The sequence below is a fragment of the Phyllopteryx taeniolatus genome, chromosome 17 (assembly GCF_024500385.1).
Source record: "Phyllopteryx taeniolatus isolate TA_2022b chromosome 17, UOR_Ptae_1.2, whole genome shotgun sequence".
Lineage (NCBI taxonomy): Eukaryota > Metazoa > Chordata > Actinopteri > Syngnathiformes > Syngnathidae > Phyllopteryx > Phyllopteryx taeniolatus.
In genome coordinates, this window is record NC_084518.1 from 7096442 (window position 1) to 7116541 (window position 20100).

At 43.7% G+C, this 20100-nt stretch overlaps 1 protein-coding gene across 4 annotated transcripts in view; it reads left to right on the top strand.

Annotated features, from left to right (window-relative positions):
* The window catches only part of pknox2 (pbx/knotted 1 homeobox 2), a 216881-nt gene that overhangs the window by 74095 nt on the left and 122686 nt on the right, over nt 1-20100 (top strand). For all 4 annotated transcript variants that reach the window (XM_061751965.1, XM_061751967.1, XM_061751968.1 and 1 more), the window contains one exon: nt 1325-1403. The gene's annotated coding sequence lies outside the window, so the exon portion shown is untranslated. The remainder of the gene's footprint in view (nt 1-1324; nt 1404-20100) is intronic.

Consider the following 20100-nt stretch of genomic DNA (forward strand, 5'->3'; position numbering starts at 1 on the left):
TAAGATATATTAAAATTTTAGTTGGACTGCTATGTCTTTTTATGTCATTGGCAAATGCACTTACCTCTGACACTTTCAAGTCCAAAAATGCACTGCAAGAGCTGCTGCAATGTCACATCCTGTTGCTGTCCCACTCCTCTGTTGGCAGTACAGTCAATCATTAGCGCCCATGTAGCTCATTTGAGGCGGCACGGTGGGCGAATGGTTAGAGCGTCAGCCTCACAGTTCTGAGGACCCGGGTTCAATCCCCGGCCCCGCCTGTGTGGAGTTTGCATGTTCTCCCCGTGCCTGCGTGGGTTTTCTACGAGCACTCCGGTTTCCTCCCACATCCCAAAAACATGCATTAATTGGTCACTCTAAATTGCCCATAGGTGTGAATGTGAGTGCGGATGGTTGTTTGTTTCTATGTGCCCTGCGATTGGCTGGCAACCAGTTCAGGGTGTACCCCGCCTCCTGCCCGATGACAGCTGGGATAGGCTCCAGCACGCCCGCGACCCTAGTGAGGAGAAGCGGCTCAGAAAATGGATGGATGGATGGATAGCTCATTTGAATCAGGATTTGGTGTTTTTGTCTTTGTTGTTGTTTTTAAACCTGTCATTTTCTGTTGCTTGGTAATACAGAATGGAGGATCTGTATACCTTTTTATGCTGGAACCGTTTTTCTGTGCAACAGGAGTCCCATATAATCCTTCTGTCGTCATTAATATTGCGACAGGTATTTATTGGAAATCCAAGTTGGACAGAATGACGTTTGAAAGGGGGGGGAGACAGAGAGAAAATAGAGAATAGAGTAAAAAGTATAAAATAGTATGTGACTACTACAATGTTACATGGGAGTCAGATTCTATTTGGGACTAAATTGTGCCGCTATTCCGCTAAAGATAAGATTGCCAGATCCTGAAATCCATATATGCTTGAGTATGGTAGCCTTTGATATAAGCACTCCATTAAATAAACCTTGTCATGAGATCAGTTATTAATTAACTGTTGCATTAACATAGCTAGCATCCTCAGTCGTGAGTAACAATTTACCTCCGTTTAAGTAACATTTAATTAGCATATTTTATAGGTTTGAATAACTAAATAACATGATAATAAAGTCTGTTATTATGCATTCTGATTTCTACCCACAAGAATAGACCAACCTAATCATTTAGTTGATTTCAAAAGTAATACTGTAATGTCGTTCTAACTAAATAAATGAAACTTTAATAGTTTCATCTTGCTGTTCATTAGAATAGAAGAAACAAGATACATAATTATACATGATAATTGTATACAATCCTTATTTTATTTATCTGTTTTACACTGTAATCTGTTGACAGGCTCTTTTTGAAGAGTTGGACCCTGGGCCACAGTGCAAACACAAGTGAAAGCTGCTGTGCGGCTGAGGGCCAGCTAACTGTAAGTAAATATATTCACTACTATAATGTCCTCCACAATACCCCTACAATTTTGTAATTTTTTTCCCCCTGCTTCTTTTGTTGATAAGATCATGGAAGGAGTCAGTGATCAGACCAAACAAATAAGTAAAATTTTGTATTACGCGAATAAAAAAATAAATCATACACCAGAGATTTACAGTGCACTGGAGCGGGCCGCGTGGCTCAGGTGGTAGGGTGGTCTTCTCCCAACCGGAAGGTTGCGAATTTGACCCTCAGCCCTTGTGACCATGTCGAAGTGTCCTTGAGCAAGATACTGAACCACTAGTTGCTCCTGATGCTGTGTCATCAGTAGATGAATGAGAAGACGGTGTTAAAGCGCTTTGAGTAGAAAAGCGTTGTGCAAGTGATTTACCACAATTTACCACGTACCATTCAACCAGAATCTCACCAGAATGATCTTCCCTCTTCCTTTTTCCATCTGCAATTTCCATCTGTTAATCTAGGGAACATAACTTCTTGTCATGAGGTGCATGGGTACTTTGCTCCACACATTTGCAACCTTTGATAGTCACTCAAGTGTGTAAAATACTGCTCAAGTGGTGTTTAAAGCAGTAGTAAAAATATCATTTCTGAGACCCAACGAACATGATCATTTAAAAAGCACAGAGATTAAAAAAAAACATAAATAAAAGGACATTGTAGTGATTTGAAGTGAACCCAAACATACTACAAACATTGATTTGCTATGACAACATTTTCTCAGTGGAGGTCAAACCTGCCAACATCTATTATTCAACCCTGACATCACCTGGTTTATGCTGATTATTGAGATTTAATTTGTTGAATGCTGGAAATTCCCTTGAGTTATTTTAATACAATTAAATTCATAAAATACACCTGTATAATATGAAGGAAAAGGAAACTGCATACACAATAAAAAATAGCTTATGAGGCAGCTGCACACATGGCAATGTTTAGCTAAAGGCTCGAGGAGGTCTGGTTACACGTTGCTGTTTCTGTGTTCCTCCATAAAGGACAGACTAATCACACAAGTCCGCGGACCCTCAGCTTTTAAGTGCTTCCCATACTCAACCTTCCTCTAAACATACCACCATCCTAAGATTCTCCGTTAAGGATGGATTTACACTTAATTGTATTTGCCTAAATTAGGTTTACGTTATTCATCATGTAATCGAGATCACCCGCCACCCTTAAAAACTCAACACTTAACCATATTATGTATTATTCAGTGCTTGTTACATTGTGTTTTGTACAAATTGATGTCTTCATGAACAAGAACATGAGGGTTGCACAAATACCAGCCTATCAGTCTGTGGATTTTAAATTTTGCACAGATATGCTGTTGTATTTATGGTCCTTGGATAGATTTCAAATATAATTTCTTGAGTAAGACCACGTAGTAGCTCCAAAGCAGGGGGTTTGGGGTTAAATGCTAGAGGGGATTTGAAAAATGTAGAATCTCTTATGTGAGTTTGGTAATATTTCTATTTTAACTTTGATCTTGGTAAATGTTTTGTTGAGATCATTGTTTAAACTTAATATATTGGAAATCCCAGACTGGATTTTTTTTCTTCTGAATAATCATCCGCTATATATGATGTACTGCTGTATCTTAACCCTAAATGCACTAACTCAATGTACAGATAACCCCTCACCTAAAAAAAAATCTCAACTTGACTAAAACATTTTTGCTGAAGTGTGACCGCACTGTGGCTCACTGGCCAAAACTATAGGTGAAATATCAGTGATGGGAGTTCACAGACAAAATACATAACCTGTTGCAGATACAGTACTTACAGGATAGTTCATGCAGTAATCCTTGCATCAGATGTACAGCAGTGCATAAAAAAAAAAACTAAATCTGAAGGGTGGGACCATCTTAGCTTGAGGAATGAGACCTTGGCTGCTGTTGACAGCAGCCACTTGATGTTCTATTGTGGACAACCCACTTGGGACTCCCTCATAGACTATTGTGGGAGCTAACCTCCCATTTCCAGTTTGAGCCCTGAATTCTCAGTTCTTGCCTGGGCGCTCGATTTGTCAGCCAAAAACTCCATTATACCCTTTGTAGTCTAGCTCCCCCATCTTCGGCTCATCATTGTATTCAGCTGCAGAGGCCACTGTGCTGTTTTCCATTGGTTGGTGAGTGGGCAGCATGCCCATTTAAGCGGGGGACCTTCTTTGATGGAAGGCCTTTACAGATCATGTTTCTGCCACCTGTCAGTCAGCTTATGAAGTAGGGAAAGGGGGCCAAGCTTGGTTGACAGAGCTGGGGTTGAAGAGGTGGGGTGAACATGAGGGATGTCCTTGGAATCTGGTAGCAAGCCTGCATTAGACTCCCAGACTTTTTTCATCACCATTTTTAGCTTTTGACTTTTTTTTTCTTTTTCTGTCATTCTCTTAAGATACTAAAGGCATGTTTAAACTAGAATGACTTAGTGACACAGATATTTGTTGTTTTTTCTTTTAATTTTTAAAAAGGTTTGGGTACACATGACATTGATGTCAAAACACTCACACGGAAATGTAGAACCAATTGAAAAACATGAACATAGATGCAGTATACACAGCTTAAATTTGCTGTCACTATGATGGACTCCAATCAATTAGGAAAATGAGGGAAATGATGAACAACACTTGACATGATTGTTCCTGTTCTACTAGGTAGCTTTAAATTCATACATTTCTTCATAATCACACTGTTACAAAAACAGTGTCTAGATGGAAATTGTTTTAACATTGCCTTCATTCTACAAACAAAGCTGTATAAAAATCAAAACATACTAAAATAGGTGGGCCCAGAGTAATTACAATGGCACTGCTCTTATTCAGTAAAGCTAGGCAGAGCCATGGTATTAGTCGATCAAGTGTGTGTGTGTGTGTGTGTGTGTCTGACTAGGGTATGATGTGCGGTATTTACTAATTTACTTGAAGTCGGGTATTCAAATCCAGATTGCTGACTTTTCTTCTAATTTTAATCATGCTCTCATTGCTTATTTATAGAATGAAAACAATGTCAGCATCAACGCTGTACAGACATACAGTAGCTTTTGCAACAGTGATATTATGAGCTAATGCATTCCATTTAGGTTACCCTGATAGAATAACAACCGTCAAGTATAACTCTCCAACTCCTTTCACTTATTTTACCAATTGACAAAAATCTGCCATGGTGGCTGAGAACCTTAAGCGCTCTGGCAGTGGCATAGTAACCTCTTGAGTGCTCATGAGAAGGATTGACTTGTAGTAGTTAAGGAAATTAAAAGATCAAAAGGGGCCTGAGCCCTTTTAAAAAAATAAATAAAACTCAATATTTGATCTATGAAATCAAAAGTATTATAAATGATGCAATCTTTGTTTTATGGTTTAAAATTCATAAACAAAAAATAAAATTGCAAAGCATGTTTTAATTTTTTTTTCTCAATTGAGTATGAAATAATTTAAGTACACATAGCTTTATAGGTCAGCATATTGCTGGAAAATGCCCAACATACAGGCATAGCTTGTCTTAACAAATAGAATTATATCTAAAAATACAACCCCACATAAATAAAAACAGAATACAATGATTTGCAAATCGTGGTCAACCTATATTTAATTGAATACACTACAAAGACAAGATATTTAATGTTCAAACTGACAAAGTTTATTGTTTTTAGCAAATAATCATTAACTTAGAATTTTATGGTTGCAACACATTCCAAAAAAGCTGGGAAAGGTGGCAAAATTGACTGAGAAACTTGAGGAATGCTCATCAAACACCTGTTTGGAACATCCCACAGGTGAAGAGGCAAATTGGGAACAGGTAGGTGCCATGATTGGGTATAAAAGTAGCTTCCCTGAATTCCTCAGTCATTCACAAGCAAAGATGGGGCGAGGTTCACCTCTTTCTGAACAAGTGCGTGAGAAAATAGTCGAACAGTTTAAGGACAATGTTCCTCAACGTACAATTGCAAGGAATTTAGGGATTTCATCATCTACAGTCCATAATATCATCAAAAGGTTCAGAAAATCTGGAGAAATCACTGCATGTAAGCGGCAAGGCCGAAAACCAACATTGAATGCCCGTGACCTTCGATCCCTCAGGCGGCACTGCATCAAAAACCGACATCAATGTGTAAAGGACATCACCACATGGGCTCAGGAACATTTCAGAAAATCAATGTCAGTAAATTCAGTTTGGCGCTACATCCGTAAGTGCAACTTGAAACTCTACTATGCAAAGCAAAAGCCATTTATCAACAACACCCAGAAACGCCGCGGGTTTCTCTGGGTCCGAGGTCATCCAAGATGGAGTGATGCAAAGTGGAAAAGTGTTCTGTTGTCAGACGAGTCCACATTTCAAATTGTTTTTGGAAATTGTGGACGTCGTGTCCTCCGGGCCAAAGAGGAAAAGAACCATCTGCACTGTTATGGACAAAAAGGTCAAAAGCCAGCATCTGTGATGGTATGGTGCTGTGTTAGTGCCAATGGCATGGGTAACTTACACGTCTGTGAAGGCACCATTAATGCTGAAAGGTACATACAGGTTTTGGAGAAACATATGTTGCCATCCAAGGAACGTCTTTTTCATGGACGCCCCGGCTTATTTCAGCAAGACAATGCCAAACCACATTCTGCATGTTACAACAGCGTGGCTTCGTAGTAAAAGAGTGCGGGTACTAGACTGGCCTGCCTTCAGTCCAGTCTTGTCTCCCATTGAAAATGTGTGGTGCATTATGAAGCGTAAAATATGACAACGGAGACCCCGGACTGTTGAACAGCTGAAGCTGTACATCAAGCAAGAATGGGAAAGAATTCCACCTACAAAGCTTCAATAATTAGTGTCCTCAGTTCCCAAACGTTTATTGAATGTTTTTAAAAGAAAAGGTGATGTAACACAGTGGTAAACAATAAAGTAAAAGTAAAAACAATAAAGTTCATCAGTTTGAACATTAAATATCTTGTCTTTGTAGTGTCAATTAAATATAGGTTGAAAATGATTTACAAATCATTGTATTCTGTTTTTATTTATATTTAACACAACGTCCCAACTTCATTGGAATTGGGGTAGGAGTAGTTAACCTGCAATTCAAAACTCATGCTAATTTTTATCCTCTTTTGCCTCACTAAATATCACACAATGTTAGCAAAGAATGAGTTGAGATTGCAAAAACTCTGAACATGAATTGCAAGAATTCTCCATTGCTGTTCAATGCTATGTAAAATAGGCAATATTCTGTTGATCACAAACACATCCTCTCCGACCTCGCAAAAGTTTAGGGTTATGGTTATGCTCTTTATTATTATGTTCACAGTGTGATCCCACATTTTCCTCCATCACATTTACTACCTCTATGCAAAAATCCATCCATATCAATTTTACCCTCACCCGCACTCTTTACCCCTACCAACCCTAATTGTAATTATGTTGATTTAACTTAGACACATGCGGCTCCCTCCTTGCCATTTGAATGGAAGCTTATTAGTCTGAATATCTTTTTATATTTATTTTTTCCCCATTTCTCAGCGTTCCTGACGCCATTTCCAATTACTCTTGTCGTACGGCTGTAATTGCCTCGATGCTAATGGCCACAAGACAATCGTGCTAAATGAGGTGAGGCCAAGAGGCTAGGAGCCCGACTTCATTAGGAGCTAATGGGATTTTATATGGGGGACTGAAGACACAGCTCATCAAAAACAGAGAGATGGAAGGAAAACAAAACAGATGGAGGGGGAGAGCTAAATCACAAATAGTCTCACTTAGCTCAGCAAAGAAAAAGCACAGGTTACTCGTCCCCTTCCTCTATTTTTAGAGAAATATATTTCTACAGAGAAATTTTTTTTTTCATGCTCTTAGAATCTGCCACACAATTTTTTCACACTTCTTTGGAATAGATAGAAACTGTGATGGTACAAAAATTGGATGGATGAATGCGAAGGCCTGTGCCCACAATGATGCTTGTTTTGTCAACCAATGCACACTGCCAAAAGCATGACAAAACCCATACTGAATTCATTTTTGACTGAGCAATAAATTGCCTATATGAATCTTTTCTTTTGAATAATCTGGTTTTGACCAAATGTGACAAATGTAGAGTGAAAAAAGTGTGCTGAAGACAAACTGGGAGACAAGGTCTTTGGGTAGAACTGGAACTATACAGTACATATAATTGGGTTCAATATGCACAAGAAAAACAGATTCACCCATTCATCCATTTTCTGAGCCGCTTCTCCTCACTAGGGTCGCGGGCCTGCTGGAGCCTATCCCAGCTATCATCAGGCAGGAGGCGGGGTAAACCCTGAACTGGTTGCCAGCCAATCGCAGGGCACACACAAACAAACAACCATTCGCACTCACATTCACACCTACGGGCAATTTAGAGTCTCCAATTAATGCATGTTTTTGGGATGTGAGAAGAAATTGGAGTGCCCGGCGAAAACCCACGCAGGCACGGGGAGAACATGCAAACTCCACACAGGGGGGGCTGGAGATTGAACCCCGGTGCTCAGAACTGTGAGGCTGACGCTCTAACCAGTCGCCCACCGTGCCCAGATCAGAATCAGAATCAGAATCATCTTTATTTGCCAAGTATGTCCCAAAAACAAGGAATTTGTCTCCGGTAGTTGGAGCCGCTCTAGTATGACAACAGACAGTCAATTGACAGAGAACACTTTTGAGACATAAAGACATTGACAAAAAACAGTCACTAAGCAATAAAGGGTTGCTAGTTATCTGGTAATGCCGGTACATTTTTTTTTTTTTTTTTTTGACAATTGTGCAAAAGATGCAGAGTCCTCTAGCACTTACAGCAGTTCGAATGACTAATATTGCAATAGTCTGGTGCAATGACCATTGTGCAAAGGGCGCCAAGACTTCAAGGAGTGTATGCAGTTTAAAGTGACGAGTAGCGCGATAATCTGGGACAATGTTGGTTGTGCAAATGTTGCAGATACTCCTCAATCAGTGTGCAAATGGAGCAGATGCTACTCTGGCATGAGTGGCCAGTATTGGTCAACAACAGATATGCAAATAGTGCAGCGTGGCGAGACTACTACAGTGAGTGCACGAGTAATATATTTGGCCCCACAGAAATGTGACGAACTCAAGTCAAAAAATTGCCATCATGTTGTAATGGAAATGTAGGTTAGGTGTATGTGACGGGAACGCCAATCTGTATCCTCTCTTGCGGAGTTTCACCTGGATGCCGGCTCGCTTCCCTCTGTGGTGTCGCCTCCACCTCCATGCGCCGAAAACCGCGGATTCACCCACAATCTTACAAAATAAAACAACATTGGAATAATTTATACTTTTTTTATTTTTTTTTACTTTTGCATTATTCCAAAATGTTCAAGCCAAAATTCCCCATTCAGGCCACTAATAAACTATTCACTGTAGTAATGATTCTCCACTGATTAATCTGTCCTTGAAATCTACTGAGCAATTCATTTTGGTGAAATCATTATGTTCCCGTTGGATTATCATGTCATTGTGCTGTTTCAAGATCAGTTATCCTTTACTTTAATTTCTGCACTATATCCATGCTGACATGGGCAGTCTCCAGTTGGTATCAGCTCAAAGCTCTCCTGGGCTCTTGCAGATGAGAAGTGTGCCAAATTCAAACTCATGCGAATATATGCTAGAGTCAGAACGGAATGGATACTTTTTGGCAGAGTTGGGAATAAGTCACATATGTGCAAGTCACAAGCAACAAGTCATAACCTTCAAGTTTCAAGCAAGTCCCAAGTCACTGCGGGAAAAGACATCAAGCAAGTCGAGTCAAGTCATTACTTGATTTAAGCAAGACGTAAGTGAAGTCATACAATCTTGCTCCAGTCGCAACATATATTGGAGTGGTAATAATTTTGTTTTTCACAAATGATAACACTAAAAAACTATTCACACCTTATAAAAGTTAAATGACCAACAATTGAGGTTATGATTGATTTTATTGCACTGAATTGTTTTAAAGTGGTATTTCAAACTCAATTTAGCTCAACTTTATTTCTGAACAAACTATGCTCCATACTTTGTGGTGACAGCCTTGCAACTCGTATGGTTCTGAAGAGAACACCATTAAACAAAAGCCATATTTAATTAAGTATTTTTACATTTTTCACCTTTAATGTGACACATAACCTGTATAACTCATTTGAACAAAATGGAAATCTTTTTGAGAGAAGTAAAAATAAACAACGGAGATAATGTGGTTGCTTACGTGTATACGCACATGCGCATAACTAGGGATGTGTCTGTGTTCAGAATTAATCTCATTTAGAAGCACTGACTCTGGACAATTGACAGTTGTCATTAGATTAAAGGTTATGTTTCATATGCTGTGTTCTCAATTTTAAAAACATAGTGCAGGCAGCTGGATCATAGACCTGCTACAACAGATGACATTTTAATGGTGACACTGCAATAAATCTTCCCATGGGCTCACCACCTGTGGGAGGGGCCATAGGGGTCGGGTGCAGTGCGAGCTGGGCGGTGGCCGAAGGCGGGGACCTTGGTGATCCAATCCCCGGCTACAGAAGCTGGCTCTAGGGACGTGGAATGTCACCTCTCTGGCAGGGAAGGAGCCCGAGCTGATGTGTGAGGTCGAGAAGTTCCGACTAGATATAGTCTGACTCGCCTCCATGCACAGCTTGGGCTCTGGTACCAGTCCTGTCGAGAGGGGTTGGACTCTCTTCCACTCCGGAGTTGCCCACGGTGAGAGGCGCCGAGCAGGTGTGGGCATTCTTATTGCTCCCCGGCTTGGCGTCTGTACGTTGGGGTTCACCCCGCTGGACGAGAGGGTAGCCTCCCTCCGCCTTCGGGTGGGGGGACGGGTCTGTGCACATTCTCTCATCCACTGAAATATGTCATTTATACACACTGAAAAGGCAGATATGCACTCTGGGTGGAGCAAACCTAAAATGTGGGCATTCAAATTTCACCCCACACTCTTGCTGTGTGCATTCTCCCATGGATAACAGAGGCTGTAGTAAGTCCATTGCCCTGTGAAGGTGAAACATCATATTGCATGTTTTCATTTGGTTAACGGCCCGGCAACGACTGACTCGTGCTGACGGTGCGGGACACACCTGGCCCATAACGTTCACCTCCGCTCACTGCCTGGTAAACAGCCATATGTCCGGACCACATTACGCTAACGTCGACATGTTATATCATATAAATTGGTGTAAAATATTGACGACAGCAGAATATTTTCACCTTTGGAAGGAAGTATTCCACTTCAAACATGATGCTGATGGCTTGGAGTTTTTTTTAAATGCAGGGCTTCCACTATTAAAACAACAACAATCATCGTAATGGCGCAATTGTGTCTTAGGTATTGAAACATTTGTTTTCAATTTGCTACTATTTCGGTCATCAAATGACTTACCCTGTACCCTTGGCACAAGGAAGGTTGGGCCCGCTGATCCATAGAACGGCATGCACACCCCCTTTATTTATTGATGGAACTCCAAACATGCGTTCATCTTAAGTACAGTATTCTGATTAAATTACTTTTACTGGTTAGAGCGTCAGCCTCACAGTTCTGAGATGCGGGGTTCAATCCCCGTCCCCGCCTGTGTGGAGTTTGCATGTTCTCCCCGTGCCTGCGTGGGTTTTCTCCGGGCACTCCGGTTTCCTCCCACATCCCAAAAACATGCATTAATTGGAGACTCTAAATTGCCCGTAGGCATGACTGTGAGTGCGAATGGTTGTTTGTTTCGATGTGCCCTGCGATTGGCTGGCAACCAGTTCAGGGTGTACCCCGCCTCCTGCCCGATGACAGCTGGGATAGGCTCCAGCACGCCCGCGACCCTAGTGAGGAGAAGCGGCTCAGAAAATGGATGGATGGATTGGATTTATTTTATACAGAAGAGAACGCACCTGCTCTTCTTAAAACTGTATTGTGTTAGACGGAGTGGTGCGCATGCCAGCGGCATGCATGTTCCACTGGCGATGACACATCTGCTATTTTCATATTTATAGTGTGCTAGATTTTCAAATTGATTCACAAGTATCAGGAAAACTCCATGCTCCATGATTTACTGCCAGTGAGTCACGCCTGTTTAGTAGTTGCACACCAAATTCCCAGTTTATGTATGGCGGGTGTCAGAAGTCTGTGATGGGAGAATGCGCTGAGATGAAAGGTGCGCAAATCTCGCTCGAAAAAAAAAAATGTCCCCATGCCCACAGGACGGCATTTTGAAAAATGCTGCATGAAATCGTTTTCTATTGGCATCATGGTCTGTGTTGTTTGGAGCCATTTGTTTCCCCTTCTGATGGAGGAAAACAAAAAACAGGAACAGACCATATTTTCGTTTTTTTGTTTTGACTTGAACCAAAAAAAAAGTTTTTTGTGTTTTGATGTATGTAAACAAAAAGGGGAAACGAGTTGTCTCCCATTTCTTGTTTGAAAATGTTAAATTGAAAAACGGAAAACGAGCCTTTATCTGATGTTCTAGTATATTTATTTTGGTTGTTTTTTTTTAAACACGAGTCGGAAAATAAAATCCAACCATAATTCTTTTTCTCAAGCTTCGAAGATTTCTCTCTGAAAGCCTGTAGCGATATCAGCAAAAGTTATGGCGTTGTTTTTTTATCTCCACTATCAAGTTGGCAATGCCGTCTAAAGCCATGTTTTGAAGTCCCGGAGAATGGAAGTTTCGAAATAGGCACATGGAATGCGCTGATGACCTCCCAAGCTTAGCATCACTGTTGGCATGGAGCTCACGTCTTCCGGGTCAAGGAAAAGCCGCGTAAAGCAGGTTTGATGAAATGAATTATGGCTGTATTTTACAACCCCAATCCCAATGAAGTTGGGACATTGTGTTAAACATAAATACAAACAGAATACAATGATTTGCAAGTCATGTTCAACTTATATTTAATTGAATACACTAAAAAGACAGGATATTTCATGTTCAAACTGATAAACTGGCAGGGCCGGGATTTGAACCCCGGTTCTCAGAACTATGAGGCAGATGTGCTAACCAGTCGTCCATCGTGCCACCTACAGAAGAGATGAAAGTTTAATTAAGTAAAAAACAATCTTGCGGCTCGGACGACTGGTGAGAGCGTCTGCCTCACAGTTCTGAGGATCCCGTCCCCGCCTGTGTGGAGTTTGCATGTTATCCCCATGCCTGCGTGGGTTTTCTCCGGGCACTCCGGTTTCCTCCCACATCCCAAAAACATGCATGGTAGGTTAATTGAAGACTGTAAATTGCCCTTAGGTGTGAATGTGAGTGCGAATGGTTGTTTATGTGTGCCCTGCGATTGGTTGGCAACCAGTTCAGGGTGTACCCCGCCTCCTGCCCAAAGATAGCTGGGATAGGCTCCAGCACGCCCGCGACCCTTGTGAGGATAAGCGGCACAGAAAATGGATGGATGGATGGAAAACAATCTTTGAATTTTCACATTTTCAAAGACCACATAGAAGAACAAAGGGAGCTGAACCAGACTTAAGGAATTAAGTTAAATTAACAATGTTGGTTTCAAGACATAAAGCACGAGTTATCAACTCTTGGTGGTGACCAGGTGGACCAACAAAAGATCTGACAAAGACTTGACCAACCCAATGACATAAATACACTCCCAACTAATGAAGTCGCGGTTAGAGAATCCTGGCAGGCAGGAAAGTAAAAATAATAACGTAAAGTAAGCTTGTAAAATGAAGATGTTCTTGGGGATGCGATCAAAAATGTGGTTGTGTACAGTATGTTACTGCAGGGCTGTTATCCAAATGAACAATTTGATTATTGCAAATCACCTGCTCAATGAAATAATTATAATGACAAATGTTATTCACGTTAGTTCGTATATACTGTAAAAGACCTTTACTTTCAGTTATTGTATTTTAATTGCGGTAGTTCCAATAATAAGAATAGCCCCCATTAAAGGCCAGATCCCTGCCAAAGTTCAACTATAAAAAAAGTAATGGAGCGTAAGGACAATGGAGTGTTTGTTAGTGGCTGTTCATCTCTTTGTTAGTTTGCAGATGCTTCCTAGTTTATAAAGAATTATGTTATTAATGAATGCAATATTGAAATTGGTATGGACAAAAACATCCATGCTGCAGTGACTCAAGCTGTGAAAAGTCAGGGATTGAATGGGGTCTAACCTTGACGAAAGTTCTTTCGTAACTGGCGCTTAAAACTAAACTAAATAACTTCGCCTCACACAACTTAATAAATGATATTACTACCGGTATATTAACTATTTTTTAATTGTCAAAAGCAGAAATAATTAGAACATGTTATTGAAAATGAAAAATCAGCACAATTTAGTCACTTTTTTTAGGATGTTGCAAGTGTGTCTAATAATTTAGGCCCTCTAAATTATTTTCAGCATACATCTTCGAAGGATTGGACCTGGAAGAAACTGTCCTACAGCTGACATTTCTCTCGTATTTGGCGGTGGCATTGTGTGGAGGCACTGTGATTGTGCGTGCGTTCATGCATGCATTTGAACAAGCATGTGCCTATTTGTGTGTGTGTGTGTGTGCGTGCGCTTGTGTGTTGTAGGGGGAGGCAACACAAAACCTCCTGGGTTAGAGCGCTTGTATGGAAGTCTCCCTGGCAATTGGAGCTGAGCCTGTCATTGAATTTTTCAGTTTGAGTGTGAATGGGGTGAAACAGCCTAGTCTGTCAGAAGCAGAAATGGAGTGCCGGGGGTTAAGAATAGGCTATTATGCGATGAAAGCCGAGTCAAAGTCAATTAATCGATGACATCAGTGATATTTTTTTTAGTACAGTACAGCAATCACCTTTTGCAAGGCTGAATGTTCCACATGTTCGGAAGTGGGTGGGAGGATGGGTAGTGAGTGCTGCTTACAGGGTTAAAAGATCCTGTTTTTAGGATCGAAGCAATGGAATTTTTTTTGTAAAAAAGCAGTAGTTCTAAGACACCTTGCTATTACTATGGGAAGTCAAAACTAAAAAAATATTGATTTGATTTTACAAGTTAGATTTCACTCTTCTGAAAATACATTCTATACCATTTTAAAACTGTTTTTGGGATTTTATTCAGTTAATCTAGAATCTGATTTTTATAGCCAGACCTTGATGTTGGATGAGGGGATTCTTTTGGGGCCACTCAAGATCTTTCACACCAACAATTCATCCTTGATTTGTGCCTAGGGCACAGTCATTAGTGAACCAAAAATGGCACTCCTAAACCTTTCCCACAAAGTTGGAAGCACAGAATGAGGAATGCTGATGAATTAAATGTGACACTGTATTATGGAAAAAGTGTCATGAGCTGTGCCCTGCAGTTCCGTTGTTAGAGCTAGGGTTGCGCTTTGCGCCCCTCTCGTCCTGTCTCCCTCCCTCTCTCTCTCGCTTCCCAGTAATCAGCACCAACTCGCCCACGCACCTGTTGTCAATCAGCCTTCATCATCGCCTGCATTTAAACCTGCCAGATCTAGGACTCCACTGCCAGAGTATTAAGGTTCACCCGTGGTACACCGGCTCACTATACTCGCACGTAAGCTACGCCTTTTCTCGCAATTGTTCTGACTTCCATGTTCTTCCTCGTCCTCAGTGCTCCTTCCCTGCTCCCCGCCTCGCTGATCTCTCCAACCATTCCGTCAAGCCCTTCCACCTCCTTACGCCACCGCCTTACACGTTCCCTGTCTCGACGGCCCGCCATTATACCCCAGAGGTCCACTCTGAATAAAATCTCAACAAACCATTCCCCACAAACTTCTTCAGCCTCCGCCTACTTCTGGGTCCAGTCTGAATTGATACAATTGTATCGTAACAGAATACTCTGGCCATTATGGACCCAGCAACCCCAGAGGTGCTCAAAGAAGCACTCAACCTCCAAGGGAAGACAGGACAAAATTGAGATCGTGGACTCATTAAACACTGTCACTCAACAAGTATCCCTCCTTTCTTCCCAAATGCAGCCCGACCACCCCCCCCCCCCCCCGTGAGTACTCCTTCCGAGCCCGCAGCCACCTCCCGTACAAAGACCCTCATGTTCCTCCACCTGAGCCCTACTCCGGGGACTTAGGTTCATGCAGCCAATTCCTCTTAAATTGCTCTCTTGTTTTCAATCTGCAACCGTTAAACTACCCCTCTGAACAATCCAAGGTAGCATATGTCACTAACCTCCTATGCGGAAAAGCTGCTAAATGGGCAACCCTGTTATGGCACAATTCCTCCCCGGTACTCGTGTCATTTAACTCCTTTTCGCCAAAATTAAAAAAGTCTTTGACCACCCCGTTCAGGGCAGGCAAGCCAGTCGACGCCTCCTTACGCTCACTCAGGGCTCTAGTTCCATGGCATCATATTCGGTGGAATTTAGTATTCTTGCAGGTGAATGCGGATGGGATGATGCCACGCTAAGGGGTATTTTTTTTAAGTCGGCTTTTGGAGCAGCTCAAGGACGAGCTCGCAGCCCGGGACGAGCCCTCCTAACTCGAAGATCTAATTTCATTATCCATCCCCCTAGACAACCATTTGAGGGAAAGAGCACGAGAGATGGGGGTAAGAGCACGTAGAATTGTATCCACCATGGTCAATGCGCCGTTAGCACCTCCACCGAATTCTGAACCCCCGACGGCTTCCTCATTACCCTCCACTGCACCAGATGAGCCCATGCAACTCGGCGGCAACACAAAATTAGACCCCCAAGAACGTCAGCGCCGTTTTTACCAGCGATTGTGTATTTACTGTGGAAAATCAGGCCACTTCATTTCCACATGCCACTTGAGACCAAAAGACCGGGCTCACCACGACCCGAGAGCGCCGTGGTGAGCCAAATCAACACCTCCCTCCCGTATGACCGTTCCCGCGTGTATTATTGGTCCCGTTCACAACACACCTGTAATTCCCCTTATTGACTCTGGTGCAGATGATAGTTTAATTCATAAGGATTTGGCACTTCAGGTCCAACTCCCTCTCAAACCCCTCCAGTCGCCGAAAAAAGTCACAGCCCTGGATGGGTGACTCATCTCCCCTGTCACCCACCAAACAGTTCCATTTACTTTACTTAGGAAATCACCGTGAGGACAACCAACTTTTTGTTATTCCTTCCCCTGAGACGCCGTTAGTCCTCAGAATTCCCTGGCTCATGAAGCACAGCCCATAGACTGGACCCACCAATCGATCTCCGGGTGGAGTCTTCACTGCCATTCGCATTGCCTACTTTCTGCCATGCCGCCCTCCAGCAAACCTCAGCCAGCCACCACATCGGTCGACCTCTCCCGGGTGCCGGAAGAAAATCATGATCATAATCCCTCCCTGTTTTCAGTAAGGACCTTGCCATTTCACTACCCCCCACCGCCCTTATGACTGCACGCTTGATCTTCTGCCGGGAGCCCCTCTCCACTCCAGGTGTCTCTTCAACCTTTCCCGCCCTGAGAAAAAGGCTACGGAGGACTATATACGTGACTCCCTGGCTTCTGGACTCATTCAGCCTTCTTCGTCTCCCGTGGGGGCCGGCTTCTTCTTCGTTGAGAAGAAAGATACCACTCTCCGCCCCTGCATCGATTACCGTGGACTCAACGACATCACCGTTAAAAACAAATCTCCACTACCCTATATTGACCCGTTAATTGAACCCTTCTGTGACGCCGAGATATTCACCAAGTTGGACATACGCAATGCATACCATCTCATCCGCATCAGAGAGGGGCATGAATGGAAAACTGCTTTCAATACCCCCCTCAGACACTTCGAGTACCTGGTCATGCTGTTTGGATTAACCAACGCCCCCGCCGTTTTCCAAACCTTCATTAATGACGTCCTCCATGATATTTTGAACCGGTTTGTTTTCATCTATTTAGATGACATTCTAATTTTCTCCCGCTCTCCCTAAGAACACCGGCATCATGTCCGCAAAGTCCTCCAGCATCTCCTTGAGAACTGCCTCTATGTCAAACCTGAAAAATGTGAATTCCACCTCTCCTCCGTACACTACCTGGGCTATATCATTGCCAAAGGACAATTACAACCAGACCCAGCAAAGATCCAAGCAGTCGTCAACTGGCCCACTCCCTCCACCCACAAAGAACTACGTTTCCTGCGATTCACCAATTTCTACCACCGGTTAATCCTCAATTACAGTCAAGTAGCTATTCCACTCACTAGCCTTACTTCCACCAGCTCTCCATTACAGGGGACCCCGGCTGAATCCCAAGCCTTCGACCAACTAAATGACTTATTCACCAGTGCCCCCATACTGAGGCACCCCGACCCCTCCCTCCAGTTCATTGTGGAGGTCGACGCCTCGGACTCTGGGGCGGGGGCCGTTCTCTCGCAGTTCCCACTATCCCACTTCCCAGAAACTACAACACTGTGCGTTTTTTTCCCCCGTCGTTTGTTCACTGCCGAACGAATTATGACGTTGGTAACCGTGAGCTGCTGGCTATCATCTGGGCATTGGAGGAGTGGAGGCATTGCCTGGAGGGGACTGATTCTCCCTTTATCATTTGGACCGATCACAAAATCCTTTACTACCTCCATTCCGCTAAACGTCTTAACCCCGAAAAGCTCGCTGGGCCTTCTTCCTGAGCCGATTTAACTTCAGCCTTTCATTCCGCCCTGGTTCCCGCTACAGCAAGCCTGCTGCCCTTTCTTCAGCCCTGCAGAACATGAAGCCATCCTCCCTTCCTCCCTCTTCGTTGTGGCAGCCACATGGGAGATCGAACAGAAAGTTAAAGATGCTCAAGAGATCCAACCAGATCCCAAGACTGGACCTCCCGACTCGAGATGTTCTGATGTTCTTCAGTGGGGCCGCAATTAAAAAACTCATCTGTCATCTAATTCGTACAATAACACTTCTGGTGGCCCAGCCTGGACACCTGGGAGTTCGTCCAAGCCTGTTCCGTCTGTGCCCGAGGGAAGACTTCACATCTGCCCCCAGCTGGACTGCTGTGCCCTTTACCTATCCCGAGCCGCCCTTGGTCCCACATCGCCTTGGAGTTCATTACTGGCCTACCTACTTCTGAAGGTAACTCTATCATTCTTACTATTATGGATTGGTTCTGTGTAATGTGTCCATTACATACCCCTCCCCAAGCTACCCTCTGCCTTTGAAACTGCTAACCTCGTTGTCAATCACCTCTTCAAACTCCACGGAATCCCCATTGACATCGTCTCGGACCGAGGTCCTCAGTTCTCCTCCCAAATATGGAAGGACCTCTGTAAAGCGGTGGGCGCAGAAGCCAGCCTGTCTTCCGGTTACCATCCACAGTCCAACGGCCAGACGGAGCCGGCAAATCAGACTCTGGAATTGGCTCTTCGCTGCGTTGCCGCACGCAATCCCACCTCCTGGAGCGCATTCCTCCCATGGATTGAATATGCCTACAACTCTCTTACCAGCTCCGCCACAGGAATCTCTCCTTTTATGGTCTGTGTCAGTTGGTTTGGCTTTCCTCCCGTGACCTCCCGCTCCAGACTGAATCCCGTAAACTCACTCCGCGCTTTATTGGTCCCTTTCCGATCACTAAAATCATCAATCCCACGTCATTTTCAACAAAAACTTCCACAATCTCTCAAGATCCATCCGACGTTCCATGTGTCACTGCTCAAGCCTGTGTCCACTTGCGCTCTGTTGTCAATCAGCCTTCATCATCACCTGCATTTAAAGCTGCCAGATGCAGGACTCCACTGCCAGAGTATTAAGGTTTACCCGTGGTACACCGGCTCTATACTCGCACGTAAGCTACGCCTTTTCTCGCAATTGTTGTGACCTCCATTTTCTTCCTCGTCCTCAGTGCTCATTCCGTGCTCCGCACCTCGCTGATCTCTCCAACCACGGCGTCATGCCCTTCCACCCGCTCACGCCACCGCCTCCCGCACGTTCCCTGTCTCGACAGCCCGCCATTACACCCCAGAGGTCCCCTCCTAATACAATCTCAATCAAACATTCTCCACAAACTTCTTCAGCCTCCGCCTTCTTCTGGGTCCAGTCCAAACTGATCCAATTATATAGTTTTTTTTAAATAGTTCGTATATAAAGTCTTCTTTTTAAGAACCGGACCGGAGGGTGTGTTCCAACTACAGGGGGATCACACTCCTCAGCCTCCCTGGTAAGGTCTATTCAGGGGTGCTGGAGAGGAGGGTCCGTTGGGAAGTCGAATCTCAGATTCAGGAGGAGCAGTGTGGTTTTCGTGGACCAGCTCTACACCCTCGGCAGTGTCCTCGAGGGTGCATGGGAGTTCGCCCAACCAGTCTACATGTGTTTTGTGGACTTGGAGAAGGCGTTCGACCGTGTCCCTCGGGGAGTCCTGTGGAGGGTGCTTCGGGAGTATGGGGTACCGAACCCCCTGATACGGGCTGTTCGGTCCCTGTACGACCGGAGTCAGAGTTTGGTCCGCATATCCGCCAGTAAGTCGGACTCGTTCCCGGTGAGGGTTGGACTCCGCCAAGGCTGCCCTTTGTCGCCGATTCTGTTCATAACTTTTATGGACAGAATTTCTAGGCGCAGCCGAGGCGTAGAGGGGGTCCGGTTTGGTGGCCTCAGTATTGCATCTCTGCTTTTTGCTGATGATGTGGTTCTGTTGGCTTCATCAAGCCGTGACCTCCAACTCTCAATGGAGCAGTTCGCAGCCGAGTGTGAAGCGGCTGGGATGAGAATCAGCACCTCCAAATCTGAGACCATGGTCCTCAGTCGGAAAAGGGTGGCATGCCCTCTCCAGGTCGGGGATGAGATCCTGCCCCAAGTGGAGGAGTTCAAGTATCTTGGGGTCTTGTTCACGAGTGAGGGAAGA